Raw genomic sequence first — 15,615 nt, 5'->3', positions numbered from 1 at the left:
AATTGCATTTCAAGGATGTGTGCAGGCAAGACCTCAGAGAAATGGATGTGGACAAATGGGAAGATCAAACCCAAGACTGCAGCCTTTGGAAACAAGAGCTTAGCAAAGGTCTCTGGAGTTATGAGAGGAAGCAGTCCAGCTTATCAGAGGAGAAAAGAGCTCGCAGAAGGCAGAGCCCAAAGGGTCGAAACATCACTTTTAAATGTAACAGATGTGGCAGAGATGGTCTCTCTTGAGTGGGTCTCTTCAGCCATGTCTGCAGCTGCCATAAAACCAACTGAGTACATTCTTTACCTGTCAGGGGCGCATACCCAGGGTCTCTCGAGACTGAAGGATGCCTACTGCTACTATTATTAACACTAATAAAAAAAAAGTTGTCTATGCCTCTTCACCAAGCATGACGTGGGTATTATTTTTAAATGTGTTGAGTGAAATTAAATGCTGATTTCATCCTACTTATGTTTTCCCTGTGGTTTCAATTGGATATCATGCTTCACTTTTGTCCAAGCCTGTTCTGCAGTTGTGCTGACCCGAAAAGAGCATATCCTGGATTTCACCCTGGAAATTGACTGCATTTCAGTGAAGGATAAGAGATCCAAAACACTTCATGTGACAAGATACAGGAATCTCTTCATGCACCACTGAAATGCAGTTCTCTGATTAAGAATGCAACAGCCGTGTAACAATTCACAACAACTTTGTGACAAGAATAGTGTATCCAGCTGGAAGCACAGGAAAACACAGGTTCTATAACCTGCATGTATTTATCCAAGCTGGAATTTGGCCAAGACATCAGGGCTTGATGATCAGATTGTCAGTGTTCCATCTTACCTGCAAGGTGGCACTTTCTGCACCACAACATCCCCTCCCCCACTCCATGGGCATTGGTTTAGTACCTACTCAGCATGAAGAGAGCTGTATACTGAATCACTGGCGCCACTTGTTGCAGCATCCTTTGTTTTACTAATGCCAGCTTGTCAAGGGTCCTTCCCCACTCTGAACTCTAGGGTACAGATGTGGGGACCTGCATCAAAACCTCCTAAGCTTACTTTTACCAGCTTAGGTTAAAACTTCCCCAAGGTACAAACTATTTTATCCTTTGCCCTTGGACTTCCACTGCCACCACCAAACGTTTATCCGGGTTTATTTTATTAGGAAAGAGCCTGTTTGGAAACGTCTTTCCCCCCAAATGCCTCCCAACCCTTGCACCCCACTTCCTGGGGAAGGTTTGGTAAAAATCCTCACCAATTTGCATAGGTGACCACAGACCCAAACCCTTGGATCTTAAGAACCATGAAAAAAGCATTCAGTTCTTGAAAAGAAGAATTTTAATAGAAGTAAAAATAAAAAGAATCACCTCTGTAAAATCAGGATGGTAAATACCTTACAGGGTAATCAGATTCAAAATATAGAGAATCCCTCTAAGCAAAACCTTAAGTTACAAAAAGACACACAGACAGGAATATCCATTCTATTCAGCGCAGCTTATTTTCTCAGCCATTTAAAAAAATCATAATCTAACGCATATCTAGCTAGATTACTTACTAAGTTCTAAGACTCCATTCCTGTTCTGCCGCTGGCAAAAGCATCACACAGACAGACACACCCCCATTGTTTTCCTCCCTCCTCCCAGCTTTTGAAAGTATCTTGTCTCCTCATTGGTCATTTTGGTCAGATGCCAGCGAGGTTATCCTAGCTTCTTAACCCTTTACACGTGAAAGGATTTTTCCTCTGGCCAAGAGGGATTTTAAAGGTGTTTATATTTATGACACAGCTCCTGTGGATTTTGTGTCTTTGCTTGGAGGTTTCCCACTGAAGCATTGAGCAGGCCCAACCTTGCTTACTTTGAGAGAGCGGATTTCATGAGATAACAACCGAAGTTGTGTTATAGCTGAAGATTTAGTCACACATCCAGATATGCATGAGTATATGATGAGATACATCAACCTTAAAACATTAGCCAGTTTTACCTCTAGCTAAATGGGTATAGTTACCACTGTATCTGTATTCTCTTGTGTATTAAACTGCAGGCAGTCTCAGAAGAGTTCCATCAGTCAGTATTTAAGATATTGTCAGGTGGACTAAGGATGAAAAAACAGAAATCATTTACTAGTTTTTTTATAAATTAGAAATGTGAATGTCTGCAAAAGTCCTCTGCCAAACTTCCTAGTTAGTTAGTTGTTTCTTAAATTAACCTGGGTGAGTAGAGGACTTCAGCTATCACTTCTAAGATTTTTTTCCCTTCTCTGAATTATTTTGCTGATATCTGAATATTATTGATGCTTAGCTGTGAAAATATAACTGATTTTTTTTCATGACATCTCTGAACTGGAGAGAAATCCAAAAACATTTCCTTTTTATCAAAGAGCTACATTTCAGCTAAAATTCTGGGGATTAAAGAAATGATCTTAAAGTTTCATCTTGTAAAAATTAATTGTAATACGTTTTGCCTCAAAGATGTGAACTCTGGCCAACCAACTACTTCAAGCTTGCTAGTTAACTGACATTCATGAACAATTAATTTTTAAGGCTCAAAATGACAAGTGAACCTAAATAAGTTGCTAAACATCACACAATTGAGCCTATGAGAATTCTCATCAAGAGAACTAATGAGGTTACCAGAATTTATATTATCGGAATGATATCACATTATCATTATATCGTGTCACTCTGAACATGTTTTCTTTAAGCTTCAGTGAAACTAGTGTTACTGAACAGTAATTCTGCAGAGAAAACAAATAAATACCCTGCAAAAGAAATGAAGCACAAAATGAAGGAATGTTAGCTTTGCCATACCAAACAGATAGTTGATCTGTCTAATTGGACCCGAAACCTTTCTCCATCAGTAGCCAGTATCTGGCATTACAGAAAGAGAAGAACTCCATAATGTACCTACCCAATTTCCTAGTGCCAAACATACTTGACCCTACAGCATATTTTTTGGTGCAATGTCCAGTTTCATTTTAAATGTCCCAACCAATGCAGCTCCATCACTTCCCTTGGTAGGCTACTATCCGGTATAAATCGAACTCAGTAGTCTAATCTGAAACTGTGCACTGATGCAGGGTTATAAGAGTGAGTAAGAACTCCTGGTCCAAGTGCACAGGGGTAAGATTTTTTTAAAAGGGCTCCAGAGGTGACCCTGGCAACTACAGGCCAGTAAGCCTCACTTCAGTACCAGGCAAATTGGTTGAAACTATTGTAAAGAACAAAATTGTCAGACACATAGATGAACATAATTTGTTGGGAAATAGTCAACATGTTTTTTGTAAAGGGATATAATGCCTCACCAATCTACTAGAATTCTTTGAGGAGGTCAACAAGCATGCGGACAAAGGAGATCCAGTGGATATAGTATACTTAGATTTTCAGAAAGCCTTTGACAAGGTCACTCACCAAAGACTCTTAAGCAAAATAACAGGTTTCAGAGTAGCAGCCGTGTTAGTCTGTATTCGCAAAAAGAAAAGGAGTACTTTGTGGTACAAATTTGTTAGTCTCTAAGGTGCCACAAGTACTCCTTTTCTTTAAGCAAAATAAGTAGCCATGGGATAAGAGGGAAGGTTCTCTCATGGACTGGTAACTGGTTAAAAGATAGGAAACAACTGGTAGGAATAAATGGTCAGTTTTCAGAATGGAGAGAGGTAAATAGTGGTGTCCCACAGGGATCTGTACTGGGCCCAGTCCTATTTAACATATTCATAAACGATCTGGAAAAAGGGATAAAAAGTGAAGTGGCAAAATTTGCAGATGATACAAAACTACTTAAGATAGTTAAGTCCCAGGCAGACTGCGAAGAGCTACAAAAGGATCTCACAAAACTGGGTGACTGGACAACAAAATTGCAGATGAAATTTAATGTTGATAAATCCAAAGTAATGCACATTGAAAAACATAATCCTAACTATACATATTCAATGATGGGGTCTAAATTAGCTGTTAGCACTCAAAGAAAGAGATCTTGGAGTCATTGTGGGTAGTTCTCTGAAAACATCCACTCAGTGTGCTGCGGCTGTCAAAAAAGCGAAAAGAATGTTGGGAATCACCAAGAAAGGGATAGATAATAAGACAGAAAATATCATATTGCTTCTATATAAATCCATGGTACGCCCAGACTTTGAATACTGCATGCAGATATGGTCGCCCCATCTCAAAAAAGATATATTGGAATTGGAAAAGGTTCAGAAAAGGGCAACAAAAATTATTAGGGGTATAGAACGGCTTCCGTATGAGGAGAGATTAATAAGACTGAGACTTTTTAGCTTGGAAAGAGGCAAATAAGGGGGGATATGGTAGAGGTCTGTCATCCAACAGGTCTATAAAATCGTGAGTGGTATAGAGAAAGTAAATAAGGAAGTGTTATTTACTCCTTCTCATAATACAAGAACAAGGGGCCACCAAATGAAATTAATAGGTAGCAGGTTTAAAACACACACAAGAAAGTATTTTTTCACACAATGCACGGTCAACCTCTGGAACTCCTTGGCAGAGGGTGTTGTGAAGGCCAATACTATAATGGGGATCAAAAGGGAGCTAGATAGGTCCATCAATGGCTATTAGCCAGGATGGGCAGAAATGACGTCCCTAGCCGCTATTTGCCAGAAGCTGGGATTGGGTGACAGGGCATGGATCACTTAATGATAACCTGTCTGTTCATTTCCTTTGGGGCACCTTTAGCCACTGTCAGAGGACAGGATACTGGGCGGGATAGACCTGTGGTCTGATCCAATATGGCTGTTCTTGTGTAAGATGATCCTTGGGCCCACTACTTTTGCTCCCCCCCGTCTGTCTTCCACTGCCTCAGCACAGGTGGTGAAGAGTAGCAGGGAATGGGCAAAACTTTGGTTCCATTCCTGCACTTCGAAAAAGTCTGTGAAGTTCTCATAGGGTATGTCTACACTACGGAATAAGGTCGAATTTATAGAAGTCGTTTTTTTAGAAATCGGTTTTATATATTCGAGTGTGTGTGTCCTCACAGAAAATGCTCTAAGTGCATTAAGTGCATTAACTCGGCGGAGCGCTTCCACAGTACCGAGGCTAGAGTCGACTTCCGGAGCATTGCACTGTGGGTAGCTATCCCACAGTTCCCGCAGTCTCCGCTGCCCATTGGAATTCTGGGTTGAGATCCCAATGCCTGATGGGGCTAAAACATTGTCGCGGGTGGTTCTGGGTACATATCGTCAGGCCCCCCGTTCCCTCCCTCCCTCCGTGAAAGCAAGGGCAGACAATCATTTTGCGCCTTTTTTCCTGAGTTACCTGTGCAGACGCCATACCATGGCAAGCATGGAGCCCGCTCAGGTAACCGTCACCCTATGACTCCTGGGTGCTGGCAGACGCGGTACGGCATTGCTACACAGTAGCAGCAACCCCTTGCCTTGTGGCAGCAGACGGTACAGTACGACTGGTAGCAGTCATCGTCATGTCCGAGGTGCTCCTGGCCACGTCGGCTGGGAGCACCTGGACAGACATGGGTGCAGGGACTAAATTTGGAGTGACTTGACCAGGTCATTCTCTTTAGTCCTGCAGTCAGTCCTATTGAACCGTCTTATGGTGAGCAGGCAGGCGATACGGATTGCTAGCAGTCGTACTGTACCATCTTCTGCCAGGCAGGCAAGAGATGAGGATTGCTAGCAGTCGTATTGTACCATCTTCTGCCAGGCAGGCAAGAGATGAGGATGGCTAGCAGTCGTACTGTACCATCTTCTGCCGAGCAGCCATGAGATGTGGATGGCATGCAGTCCTTCTGCACCGTCTGCTGCCAGCCAAAGATGTAAAAGATAGATGGAGTGATCAAAACAAGAAATAGACCAGATTTGTTTTGTACTCATTTGCTTCCCCCCCTCCCCTGTCTAGGGGACTCATTCCTCTAGGTCACACTGCAGTCACTCACAGAGAAGGTGCAGCGAGGTAAATCTAGCCATGTATCAATCAGAGGCCAGGCTAACCTCCTTGTTCCAATAAGAACAATAACTTAGGTGCATCATTTCTTATTGGAACCCTCCGTGAAGTCCTGCCTGAAATACTCCTTGATGTAAAGACACCCCCTTTGTTGATTTTAGCTCCCTGAAGCCAACCCTGTAAGCCGTGTCGTCAGTTGCCCCTCCCTCCGTCAGAGCAATGGCAGACAATCGTTCCGCGCCTTTTTTCTGTGCGGACGCCATACCAAGGCAAGCATGGAGGCCGCTCAGCTCACTTTGGCAATTAGGAGCACATTAAACACCACACGCATTATCCAGCAGTATATGCAGCACCGGAGCCTGGCAAAGCGATACCAGGCGAGGAGGCGACGTCAGCGCGGTCACGTGAGTGATCAGGACATGGACACAGATTTCTCTGAAAGCATGGGCCCTGCCAATGCATGCATCATGGTGCTAATGGGGCAGGTTCATGCTGTGGAACGCCGATTCTGGGCTCGGGAAACAAGCACAGACTGGTGGGACCGCATAGTGTTGCAGGTCTGGGACGATTCGCAGTGGCTGCGAAACTTTCGCATGCGTAAGGGCACTTTCATGGAACTTTGTGACTTGCTTTCCCCTGCCCTGAAGCGCATGAATACCAAGATGAGAGCAGCCCTCACAGTTGAGAAGCGAGTGGCGATAGCCCTGTGGAAGCTTGCAACGCCAGACAGCTACTGGTCAGTTGGGAATCAATTTGGAGTGGGCAAATCTACTGTGGGGGCTGTTGTGATGCAAGTAGCCTACGCAATCAAAGATCTGCTGATATCAAGGGTAGTGACCCTGGGAAATGTGCAGGTCATAGTGGATGGCTTTGCTGCAATGGGATTCCCTAACTGTGGTGGGGCCATAGACGGAACCCATATCCCTATCTTGGCACCGGAGCACCAAGCCGGCGAGTACATAAACCGCAAGGGGTACTTTTCGATAGTGCTGCAAGCTCTGGTGGATCACAAGGGACGTTTCACCAACATCAACATGGGATGGCCGGGAAAGGTACATGACGCTCGCATCTTCAGGAACTCTGGTCTGTTTCAAAAGCTCAGGAAGGGACTTTATTCCCAGACCAGAAAATAACTGTTGGGGATGTTGAAATGCCTATATGTATCCTTGGGGACCCAGCCTACCCCTTAATGCCATGGCTCATGAAGCCGTACACAGGCAGCCTGGACAGTAGTCAGGAGCTGTTCAACTACAGGCTGAGCAAGTGCAGAATGGTGGTAGAATGTGCATTTAGATGTTTAAAGGCGTGGTGGCACAGTTTACTGACTCGCTTAGACCTCAGCAAAACCAATATTCCCACTGTTATTACTGCTTGCTGTGTGCTCCACAATATCTGTGAGAGTAAGGGGGAGACGTTTATGGCGGGGTGGGAGGTTGAAGTAAATCGCCTGGCTGTTGGTTACGCGCGGCCAGACACCAGGGCGGTTAGAAGAGCACAGGAGGGCGCGGTACGCATCAGAGAAGCTTTGAAAACCAGTTTCATGACTGGCCAGGCTACGGTGTGAAAGTTCTGTTTGTTTCTCCTTGATGAAACCCTCCGCCCCTTGGTTCACTCTACTTCCCTGTAAGCTAACCACCCGCCCCTCCTCCCATCAATCACCACTTGCAGAGGCAATAAAGTCATTGTTGCTTCACATTCATGCATTCTTTATTCATTCATCACACAAATAGGGGGATGACTACCAAGGTAGCCCAGGAGGGGTGGTGGAGGAGGGAAGGAAAATGCCACACAGCACTTTAAGCACAGCACTTTAAAAGTTTACAACTTTAAAATTTATTGAATGACAGCCTTCTTTTTTTGGGGCAATCCTCTGTGGTGGGGTGGCTGGTTGGCCGGAGGCCCCCCCACCGCGTTCTTGGGCGTCTGGGTGTGGAGGCTATGGAACTTGGGGAGGAGGACGGTTGGTTACTCAGGGGCTGCAGTGGCAGTCTATGCTCCAGCTGCCTTTGCTGCAGCTCAACCATACACTGGAGCATACTGGTTTGGTCCGCCAGCAGCCTCAGCATTGAATCCTGCCTCCTCTCATCACGCTGCCGCCACATTTGAGCTTCAGCCCTCTCTTCAGCCCGCCACTTACTCTCTTCAGCCTGCCACCTCTCCTCCCGGTCATTTTGTGCTTTCCTGCACTCTGACATTATTTGCCTCCACGCATTCGTCTGTGCTCTGTCAGTATGGGAGGACAGCATGAGCTCGGAGAACATTTCATCGCGAGTGCGTTTTTTTTTCTTTCTAAGCTTCACTAGCCTCTGGGAAGGAGAAGATCCTGTGATCATTGAAACACATGCAGCTGGTGGAGAAAAAAAAAGGGACAGCGGTATTTAAAAAGACACATTTTATAAATCAGTGGCTACACTCTTTCAGGGTAATCCTTGCTGTTAACATTACATACATAGCACATGTGCTTTCGTTACAAGGTCGCATTTTGCCTCCCCCCACCACGTGGCTACCCCCTCAACCCTCCCCCCTCCCTGTGGCTAACAGCGGGGAACATTTCTGTTTAGCCACAGGCAAACAGCCCAGCAGGAATGGGCTCCTCTGACTGTCCCCTGAAGAAAAGCACTCTATTTCAACCAGGTGACCATGAATTATATCTCACTCTCCTGAGGATAACACAGAGAGATAAAGAACGGATGTTGTTTGAATGCCAGCAAACATACACTGCAATGCTTTGTTCTACAATGATTCCCGAGTACGTGTTACTGGCCTGGAGTGGTAAAGTGTCCTATCATTAAGGACACAATAAGGCTGCCCTCCCCAGAAACCTTTTGCAAAGGCTTTAGGAGTACATCTAGGAGAACCGCGAATGCCAGGGCAAAGTAATCCTTTCACATGCTTGCTTTTAAACCATGTATAGTATTTTAAAAGGTACACTCACCGGAGGTCCCTTCTCCGCCTGCTGGGTCCAGGAGGCAGCCTTGGGTGGGTTCAGGGGGTATTGGCTCCAGGTCCAGGATGAGAAACAGTTCCTGGCTGTCGGGAAAACTGGTTTCTCCGCTTGCTTGCTGTGAGCTATCTACAACCTCATCATCATCATCATCATCTTCTTCGTCCCCAAAACCTGCTTCCGTATTGCCTCCATCTCCATTGAAGGAGTCAAACAACACGGCTGGGGTAGTGGTGGCTGAACCCCCTAAAATGGCATGCAGCTCATCATAGAAGCGGCATGTTTGGGGCTCTGACCCGGAGCGGCCGTTCACCTCTCTGGTTTTCTGGTAGGCTTGCCTCAGCTCCTTCAGTTTCACGCGGCTCTGCTTCGGGTCCCTGTTATGGCCTCTGTCCTTCATGCCCTGGGAGATTTTGACAAAGGTTTTGGCATTTTGAAAACTGGAACGGAGTTCTGATAGCACGGATTCCTCTCCCCAAACAGCGATCAGATCCCGTACCTCCCGTTCGGTCCATGCTGGAGCTCTTTTGCGATTCTGGGACTCCATCATGGTCACCTGTGCTGATGAGCTCTGCATGGTCACCTGCAGCTTGCCACGTTGGCCAAACAGGAAATGAGATTTAAAAGTTCGCGGTTCTTTTCCTGTCTACCTGGCCAGTGCATCTGAGTTGAGAGTGCTGTCCAGAGCTGTCACAATGGAGCACTCTGGGATAGCTCCCGGAGGCCAATACCGTTGAATTGTGTCCGCAGTACCCCAAATTCGAGCCGGCAACGTCGATTTAAGCGCTAATCCACTTGTCAGGGGTGGAGTAAGGAAATTGATTTTAAGAGCCCTTTAAGTCGAAATAAAGGGCTTCATTGTGTGGACGGGTGCAGGTTTACATCGATTTAACGCTGCTAAATTCGACCTAAAGTCCTAGTGTAGACCAAGGCATAGGACTTACGGCAAAGTCACAATCTAGTCCACTCTTAGAAATCTTTCCTGCTATTCAGCTTACATTTTCCCTTTTTAGATTTAAACCACTGATTTCAATGGGGTTGGGATTTCACCTAAAGGGAGTATTTCCATTGAGTTCAATAGGACCAGAATTTCTCTCATTATTACTTGCTATTTATTTTTATTGTGCCAGTTAGTCATGTCAACTAGGTCTCACTATGCTCTCTCTTCAACTATGGTGTCTACATGCGTACACACACACACACTGTAGATATTTATGCACCCTCATAAATATTTTGAAAGTACGCAGCTCTGATAAAAAAATGCTGGGGAATGAGAAAGTATGACATGTCCAAACTGTCTTCATTTCATACAACCTGCCTTAAAAAAATCCTCCGTATCCTTTGATCCAAAATAATCTCAAACCAAGATCTATTAACACAGTGCAGCCATGAGGATCTGAGCACCAGCACAGGAGGCGTTGGAGATGGATCGGTCATGTGCTTCAGATGGAAACTGATTCCATCATCAAAGTAGCAATAAGATGGACACCTGAAAGCAAGCGAAAATGAGACCGCCCAGAAACAGACAGGGGTGGAGGAGCTGCATAAGATAGATGGAGGAGGGGATGAGGATGATAAATATTTTGACATAGTCAAGCTATATAATTCATTTACTCATACACTGATAAGTGAAACCTTCAAGCCTTTTACAAATTGTGTTACACTGTTTTAGCGCCCTTCAATTTTTCAATAGCTTTCTGATATTAAGGTACCCAGAACTGAATGTAACATTCCAGATTTGTTAACCAAAGCCCATACAGAGTGGTATATTCACTTCACTGCTCCATGACGAGGTCTGTATATTCAATCCTAAATTGCATTGGCCTAGTTTTTTGCTGCCATACTGCACTGTAAACTCATACCTAATTTGTTGCCCATTATCATCCAAGTGTTTGCTTTTCTACCCCAATGAATTAAAATATGTTGCATTATTTTTCTCCCAGTGTGGAATTGCTTGTATTTTCACTGAGTTTATCATAATCTTTTCTTCACAGATTTCTCATCTCTGTTCTTTTGTGTTACTACTTTGTGCTCATTGATATTTGCAACACCTCATAACTTAGTATCAACTAACAAAGCCATGAACATATTCGGGGTACAAAATATATCGGAAGGACAGAACAGGTCGTGTGGGTGTCGGGGGGGTTGGGGAGTGGTACTATATGTGAAAGAAAATGTAGAATCAAATGAAACAAAAATCTTAAATGAATCCACATGTTCCATAGAATCTCTATGGATAGTAATTCCATGCTCTAATAAGAATATAACAGTAGGGATCTATTATTGTCCACCTGACCAGGACAGTGATAGTGACAGTGAAATGCTAAGGGAGATTAGAGAGGCTATCAAAATAAAAAACTCAATAATAGTGGGGGATTTCAATTATCCTCATATTGACTGGGTACATGTCACCTCAGGATGAAATGCAGAGACAAAATTTCTCAATACTTTAAGTGACACCTTCTTGGAGCAGCTGGTACAAGAACCCAAAAGGGGAGAGGCAACTCTTGATCTAGTCCTGAGTGGTGCGCAGGATCTGGTCCAAAGGTAACTATAACAGGACAGCTTGGAAATAGTGACCATAATATAACAACATTTAACATTCCTGTGGTGGGAAGAACACCTCAACAGCCCAACACTGTGGCATTTAATTTCAGAAAGGGGAACTATGCAAGAATGAGGAGGTTAGTTAAACAGAAATTAAAAGGTACAGTGACTAGACTGAAATCCCTGCAAGCTGCATGGACACTTTTCAAAGACACCATAATAGAGGCTCAACTTAAAATGTATACCCCAAATTAAAAAACACAGTAAAAGAACTAAAAAAGAGCCACCGTGGCTTAACAACCATGTAAAAGAAGCAGTGAGAGAGAAAAAGGCATCTTCTAAAAAGTGGAAGTCAAATCCTAGTGAGATAAATAGAAAGGAGCATAAATACTGCCAAATTAAATGTAAAAATATAATAAGAAAAGCCAAAAAGGAGTTTGAAGAACAGCTAGCCAAAAACTCAAAAGGTAATAAAATGTTCTTTAAGTACATCAGAAGCAGGAAGCCTGCCAAACAACCAGTGGGGCCCCTGGATGATCGAGATACAAAAGGAGCACTTAAAGACGATAAAGTCATCGCAGAGAAACTAAATGAATTCTTTGCTTCAGTCTTCATGGCTGAGGATGTTAGGGAGATTCCCGAACCTGAGCCATCTTTTGTAGGTGACAAATTGTCACAGATTGAAGTGTCACTAGAGGAGGTTTTGGAATTAATTGAGAAACTTAACAGTAACAAGTCACCGGGACCAGATGGCATTCACCCAAGAGTTCTGAAAGAACTCTAATGTGAAATTGCGGAACTATTAACTATGGTTTGTAACCTGTCCTTTAAATCAGCTACTGTACCCAATGACTGGAAGATAGCTAATGTAATGCCAATATTAAGAAGGGCTCTAGAGGTGATCCTGGAAATTACAGACCAGTAAGTCTAACATCAGTACCGGGCAAATTAGTTGAAACAATAGTAAAGAATAAAATTGTCAGACACATAGAAGAACATAAATTGTTGCGCAAAAGTCAACATGGTTTCTGTAAAGGGAGATCATGTCTTACTAATCTATTAGAGTTCTTTGAGGGGATCAACAAACATGTGAACAGGGAGGATCCAGTAGACATAGAGTACTTAGATTTTCAGAAAGCCTTTGACAAGGTCCCTCACCAAAGGCTCTTATGTAAATTAAGTTGTCATGGGATAAGAGGGGAGATCCTTTCATGGATTGAGAACTGGTTAAAAGACAGGGAACAAAGTGTAGGAATAAATGGTAAATTTTCAGAATGGTGAGGGATAACTACTGGTGTTCCCCAAGGGTCAGTCCTAGGACCAAACCTATTCAACTTATTCATAAATGATCTGGAGAAAGGGTAAACAGGGAGATGGCAAAGTTTGCAGACAATCCTAAACTGCTCAAGATAGTTAAGACCAAAGCAGACTGTGAAGAACTTCAAAAAGATCTCACAAAACTAAGTGATTGGGCAACAAAACAGTAAATGAAATTTAATGTGGATAAATGTAAAGTAATGCACATTGGAAAAAATAACCCCAACTATATATACAATATGATGGGGGCTAATTTAGCTACAACTAATCAGGAGAAAGATCTTGGAGTCATCGTGGATAGCTCTCTGAAGACGTCCACGCAGTGTGCAGAGGCAGTCAAAAAAGCAAACGGGATGTTAGGAATCATTAAAAAAGGAATAGAGAATAAGACGGAGAATATCTTATTGCCCTTATATAAATCCATGGTCAGCCCACATCTTGAATATTGCATACAGATGTAGTCCCCTCATCTCAAAAAAGATACTGGCATTAGAAAAGGTTCAGAAAAGGGCAACTAAAATGATTATGGGTTTGGAACAGGTCCCATATGAGGCAAGATACAACAGAAAACCGTCTCGAGCCCCCACCCAGCAGCCTGAGAAAATGACACACCACCTCTGGGCACCTCTGAGAGGCAATACTTCCCCACACGCAAGCATAGAGTCTGAGTGTAGAAAAGAAACTTTTAATAAAAGGAGGGAAGTAACTGGGCATTAATTTGGGAAAACACCACAAACAGGGTTCATAAACATAAACCATGATCAAAAGACCCACCCCCAAGTAAGTTGGTCAGTGTCCTTTTCCCCTGAGGTTCTTAAGTCCAGCAACCCAAAAGTCCCTTTCACGTGCCCAACCCTTCTCTGCACCCCACTCACAGTTGCTGTCCTTGCTCAGTAGAGACCCAGAATTCAGAGGTGTATCTGCAGAGTTCACCTCCTTCCACCCTCCCCCCCCCGCCGAGTGGAGCGTGTAAAGAGGCACCTTACTCACTCCGCTTCTTGAGCACTTGTTCACCACCTCTCTCTGTGGAGCTCTGCTCTGGCCCTCTCTGCCAGTCGCCCTGTTGGCCTCGCCTTTCTGCCAACCACACTTCTGGCCACCCCTCTCTGCCGCCGCACCTCTCCACCAGCCACCCTGCTGCACCGTCCGCCTCACCAGCCACTCGTTTGCCGACTATCAGTCACCTTCTGCTGCCACCTGCCTCTCTGCTGTGACCTCCTCAGATCAGTCTCTTAGTAATTTTCAGCTCTTTGCAGGCTGGGCAGAAACACAGTCCTACCACAACATGGTTTCAGCTCTGACTGAGCATTTAAAATAATAAAGAAGCTCCTAATGAACCCTATTTAGCTCTTTCTTTGAACAGTGGGGAGGAACAAATGTAACCACTCCAGAGAGGATTCTTGGGGAGGCTTTGCGGCCTCCTGGCTGGGAAACCAAGCCCCACCCCTCTTTACTTTCACAGGGCTCTGGCATTTGAGCCCCTGGCTTAACGGGGTACTTTCAACTGAGGGTGACCCCCTTATTTGGGACAGGTTAAGCACAGTCCTGCTTCCCCGTATTCCTACAGTAATTATAAGATTGGTATTTCACTACCCCTGCATTCAGTACTAAGGTGATTTGTAACCCAACACCAGCCAAAGTTGATTACTTTTACACCACTCTATCTGCTGAATATCTAAGTAGGGCAGGAGCAAACTGGATTTACATAAACACACCCAAAGTCTCTCCTCCTCCCAGCTAGCCATCAGGGAAGCATTCATTCAGATCTTGCTTACATCTGAATTCTTTTCCTCCACTGATTTCATAATTCTTCTAAGAAAGTTCTCTGGCATGATTTGTTCTGCATAAGCCCATTCTGCTTGATACTCATAGTTCTGTTATCTTCTAAATGGATAATAACTCTTGTCCCATTATTTAAAGACATTAGACTTGCCAAACAGTTTTTTCCAGAATTACAGTACTACTTTCTAAATTGGTAGTCTCCCCCCGACACACACACACCCCATTTAGAAAAATCAGTGATTTCTGTTCATCCAGCCTACTTTTTCTTGCATCTCATTTCCCTGTTCATAGAGTGTATAAAAGCACTTACTCTAAAGATCTCTGACTCGAATAACAGTAGTTCCATTTTTGTTTTGTTTCTGCTCTTAGCTATTCTTTTAAGCCTCAAACGATTCTTCGTAATCTTGTTCAGTTGCCTCTGCCATTGTCCCATTCATGTGTTGGTTTTTATTTTGTTTTGTTCTTTTAATCCTCAGATCTTTGAACAGTCCTTCATTTAGCCAGATTGGATACTGCTTATTTTCTTTTTCAGTTATTTTTTTTCCTTTATTGAAACATCCTCTTCTATCCTCCAGTCTTCTTCCACTGCATGAGATTGAATTATTCCTCCCATTGCACATTGTTCAGATTTCTTAATTCTCTAAAGTATGCTTTCTTGACATTTGATACCAATGCAGTAGTGCAGTCTGTGAACACTTTCCATTCTGTATTAAACTAGAGTAGCTCATAGTTGCTGATCACATGATTCCTTGTTCTCAGTCTCAACATTAGCAATAAGCATAAGCAGGCTAACTCTGGTTGGATTCTTTCTTTTGTCTTGTGTCACTTAAGAGGCTCATGCATGATGCATCTTACTCCTTGTATTTGTTACCCAGTGGAGGTCATTGCAGTTGAGATTCCCTCATCAGGACAGTATTCTAGGCTTTCAAGTACCTCAAGAACTGATCTACAAGTGTATCATTCATTTTCTCTAGGTCCTGGTGTTATATAGTTAATGCCCACTCAGACTTCTCTCATTTTTCTCACTCTTTTCATCCTTTAGAGAATTTCAAAACCATGCTCCACAAGTACTGCAAATGCTTTTGAAAGTGCCACCTTTTTTGTCTCTCCAATATAGAGCCCATCTATGA

The sequence above is a fragment of the Eretmochelys imbricata genome, chromosome 1, assembly GCF_965152235.1.
Source record: "Eretmochelys imbricata isolate rEreImb1 chromosome 1, rEreImb1.hap1, whole genome shotgun sequence".
Lineage (NCBI taxonomy): Eukaryota > Metazoa > Chordata > Testudines > Cheloniidae > Eretmochelys > Eretmochelys imbricata.
Note: the sequence above shows the minus strand (reverse complement) of the source record.